The sequence below is a fragment of the Myotis brandtii genome, unplaced genomic scaffold (genome assembly GCF_000412655.1).
Source record: "Myotis brandtii unplaced genomic scaffold, ASM41265v1 scaffold26, whole genome shotgun sequence".
In the NCBI taxonomy this organism is placed as follows: domain Eukaryota; kingdom Metazoa; phylum Chordata; class Mammalia; order Chiroptera; family Vespertilionidae; genus Myotis; species Myotis brandtii.
The window spans coordinates 2,347,910-2,352,755 of record NW_005359880.1 but is presented as its reverse complement, the minus strand read 5'-3'; positions in this window follow the sequence as shown (position 1 = coordinate 2,352,755).

Below are 4,846 nucleotides of genomic sequence, written 5' to 3'. Positions count from 1 at the left end.
GGCCCAACCCCCCAATCGGCCCTACCCTGAGCGTGACTGAGGGTGGCATTGCAACCTCCCGATCCGCCCTGCTCTGTGCATGACGGGGCGGCGCCCCAACTCCCCAATCGGCCCTGCTCTGAGCCTGACCAGGGGCTGCACTTAGGGATTGGGCCTGCCCTCTGCCACCCGGAAGCAGGCCTAAGCCAGCAGGGCGTTATCTCCCGAGGGGTCCCAGACTGCGAGAGGGCACAGGCCGGGCTGGGGGACCCCCCTCCCCCCGCCCCCCGAGTGCACAAATTTTTGTGCACTGGGCCTCTAGTTAATAATAAAATCAAACTGGTTAAACCATGCTAAAGAAAGACTGAGCTATTTTTCTATTATCTCTATCAAAAATATATTATAAACCATGTGGCAATGGGCAAGGAGTCACCTGATCGGTGGTGCTCTTATATCATCAGGGGCATAGCAGAAGTACAGTCCTTAGTTCATCCTAGCTTGATGCCTATGTTGGTGGCCAGAACTGTTTCATGCCTGGGATACCTAAAAAAAAATCCCAAACATAGAGACATATATGTAAAATTAGTATCACATACAGAAGCAGTAAAAATATGCAGCCAAAAATATAGAACAATTATAGAACTGTGGTAGACATGTAATAAAAATAGATTAATTTTCTACTTGTCAGATTTAACATTTTTGTTAGTTCTGATTTATTTTCTTACATTAAGTACATTTCAACTTTTGTGCCTCATTTTCCATTCTGAATTTTGCATTTTTTAAAGAGAGTTCACTAAAGTTTCATAAAACTTGGATCCACTCTTGCTCATGAAGCTAATATAGAAGAGGAGTTGTCAGCAAAGCAGAATGAGAAGAGGCATCCAGAGAACCAGGAGAGGTTTGAGAGAGTGTAACCTCCCAGGACTCAGGGGAAGAGAGTGCAGCTAAAGGAAGGGAGAGGATCGGCAGTGCAAATGTTGTAGCGTGGTCAAGCAAGGGAAGGACTGAGAGTGTCTTCTGGGTTTATTTCCATGGAGGTCATTGGTGACTTAGGCCTGAGCAGCTTCAGTGCAGTGGAGGGGATAAAACTAGTTCAGTGTGGGATGAAAAGTGATTGAGAGGTGGTCACCAAGAGGGAAGAGCCATGGTGAATAGGTGGATGGTAAGGTCAGTTCACCGAGATAGAATATTCAAAGCATCTGACTTAGGATGCAGTTCAATTGTAAACATATTGAGTGTGAAATGTCTTTCTATTTTCAAAATGCCTAATTTGATGTCTGGTACGGTAGTATTTGTGAAAGAGTCATGATTGACTGACTTCCATAGATTGCTGCTTCTATATCCTGGTTATTCTTCTTCATAGGGTTGATAAATACTAAAGTTGGTAATTGAAGGAGGTAATGACATTGCAAGAACATCTTTTAAAAGAAAGCATGTCCACCTTCCCCAAATGAGGCAGGATTGTTAGTAGAGGAACACAGACTATGGTTAAAGCTATACAGTCACTTAGAGCTCTGGAACTCAGGTTATGCTGAATACTCCCTCTTGGCACTTGTTTTCCTGTTTCACCACACCTACTTCCTTATATAGGTAAGGAAGAAATGAGATGAATTTCAGTTGTAGCACATTGCCAGATTCACCATCCGTGGTCAATAAGTTCATTCCTTCCAGCCCAATACAGAGAAGTATGAGGCACTGCAGAGAAACTCCATGCTCCTTTCATGTTTTTTGCTTTTCAGAATTTTAAAACCATTGTTCAAGTAGAAAACACAGATGATCTTTGTTCCCTGGCTAAAATGTAATCAGTGGTGAAACACAGCAGGGCACTGGGTATGATCTAGACTAGAACCTGGCAGTGAAACAGAAACTGGTGAATTAAGGTGAACACAAAAAAGGCCTACATTAATTCCAGTATAAGAAGAGCAAGTGAGCCAAGGGAACGTGAGAAGTAGAGGGAAAAGATATAATATGATTCATGTTAACAAATAGTGAACACAATCAATTTCCCTCGTGGAGAAACGTGATGGGTAAAGCAAGGTTTTGATAAAAAGACATGATTTAATTACAAAGATGATTTTTCTGCTAGTAATTCCGCCTGGCAAGTTGTATAATATATATTGACATTCCCAAATAGATTGTGTATCAATGAGAACATTTAAATCCAGTCTTTACCATTTTATACAACTTTTAAAGATATGGTTCAAACTTTATTCAATTTTATCAAATTACCAGAGGCCCAGTGCATGAAATTCATGCACTCGGGGGTGGGGGTGGGGGAGGGTCCCTCAGTCCGGCCTGCTCCCTCTCACAGTCCAGGAGCTCTCAGGAGATGTCTAACTGATGGCTCAGTGGGACATCTTTAGCACTGCCGTGGAGGGGGAAGAGGCTCCTGCCACTGCCTCTGCGCTCGCCAGCCGTGAGCCGGGCTTCTGGCTGAGCGGCACTCCCCCTGTGGGAGCGCACTGACCACCAGGGAGCAGCTCCTGTGTTGAGTGTCTGCCCTCTGGTGGCCATTGAGTGTCATATCAACCGGCTGTTCCGCCATTCAGTCAATTTGCATATTAGCCTTTTATTATATAGGATGTGTAAACTCCCCACATATAATTTTGTGATTAATATTACTGTGGTTAAAAAACAGGTCCAAGTACCTAAAATACCTCAAAGTACCCTAAAATCAAAATACCTACAATAAACACTCTATTAGGGTATGAGCACCTATCTTGTCTTTATGGGTACCTATTAAGAATGCTTGACTCCCTCAGACATAACAGCATTTTACTGAAGGTCCACAAATCATTACTGGTGTTGAGAAAATGCAACACAGTTCTTGGCCTGTCTATGGTAGATCTTAAGTATTTGTTAACCAATAATGTAATCATGCTGAGAAAACAGTAGTTGCTTGGATCAGTACTTCTAGGAGATTTATTTTTATTTCATTTTGTGTAACTGCAATTAATTTATCACAGTTACCATTTCATACTCCACAGGGCAGCACTTGAACTGGCCTCTTTTAGTGATCTCCATTGTTGCCATATGACTTTATAAAAGAAGGTTTTATTTTCATAGTGTTAGTGGGAATATAAAGGTAGTACAACCTCTTTAGAGACCAATTTGTTAGGTCTATTAATAAAACAAAATGTGGCCTTTAATTAAGCAATTCCACTTCTAGAAACTTATACCTGCACAAGTTGAATAGACAAAGCTGAGTGGACAAGGATAGTCCAGGCTATATTGTGTATGAACTGAAAAACTGGCAATAACCTAAATGTTCATAGGGAGGGTTACATGAATTATGATGCATCTAGCTGATGGAATTCTCTGCAGCCATTTTTTAAAAAAGAATAATGTAAACTTTCTATATTGCAACAGAAAGGCCCTTCAAGGAATATTAAGTGAAAAGAGAAAAGTTGAATGACAATACTAATTAAAATAATAATAGTTATTATAAACACTTATAAAGTGTGTACTATGTTTTAAGTACTTTACCATTAGTAACACATTTAATGCTCATCACCACCTTGAGGTGCATACTATTGTTATCCCATTTTACAGATGAGGAAACTGAAGCACAGTAATATCAAGTGACTTGCCCAAGGTCGCAAAATTGTGTCAGAGGCAGTGTCTGGTTTGAGAATCAGTGTTCTTACCTAGTTCTTTCCATGAATGTTAAGAAATGAAAATACATGTAAGTATTTTTGTGTAGGGATGTGTATGTATATGTGTTCATATATGCACAGAAAAGCCTCTTAACTGCTAGCAATTGCTTCCTCTGAGAGGGGGTTGGGGTGGGAGAGGAAGAGGAGAAGATACTTACGTGATATTTTTTTTTGCTTGTTTGCTTTTGTTATGATGGACATTAATCTATACTAATAAAAAGGTAATGTGCTAATTAGACCTGATAGACCGGATGTCTTCTGGATGTCCTTCCAGACAAAGCCACAGTGGCAGGGGCTGAGGTAGAGGTGATTAGGGGCAATCAGGCCAGCAGGGGAGAGCAGTTAGGGGCGATCAGGCCAGCAGGCAGAGGGGTTAGGGGCAATCAGGCAGGCAGGCAGAGGCGGTTAGGGGCAATCAGGCAGGCAGGCAGAGGTGGTTAGGGGCAATCAGGCAGGCAGGCAGAGGCAGTTAGGGGCAATCAGGCAGGAAGGCAGAGTGGTTAGGGGCAATCAGGCAGGCAGGCAGGTGAGCAGTTAGGAGCCAGCCATCCCAGATTTCGAGAGGGATGTCCGACTCCCTAAACCGGCAGTTAGACATCCCCCGAGGGGTCCTGGATTGGAGAGGGTGCAGGCCGGGCTGAGGGACCCCCCCCCCATGCACGAATTTTGTGCACCGGGCCTCCAGTCCTATATAATAAAAGGCTAATATGCAAATTGAGCGGCAGAATGACCGGTCCTTATGATGTGCACTGACCACCAGGATCAGACGCTCAACACAGGAGCTGCCCCCTAGTGGTCAATGCCAGAAGCTATGGCAGCCATAGCCATCAGTTGGACACCCCCTGAGGGCTCCCAGACTGTGAGGGGGCATAGGCCGGGCTGAGGGACATCCCCCCCCAAGTGCACGAATCTCGTGCACCGGGCCTCTAGTATTTTATAATAATTTTTTCACAAGGGATGTTTCTCAAAATGTAACTCTAGTTATTTTCCTTCTGTTGCTAGCAGTTAAAGAAATTTGGCCATTTTCCTCACTGTTAAAAAGTTCTATCATTCATTGGTTCACTTAATAAAAACAAGTAAACTGTCCTAGGTGTCCCCGCCTTTCCCAGTTCTCAAGAAGTTCACTGTCTAGTGGAACAGACTGACATATAAACATGTCATTCCAGAGCCTCTATAAAGGGGACGCACAAAGATGGGGTGGGAGGGGCACA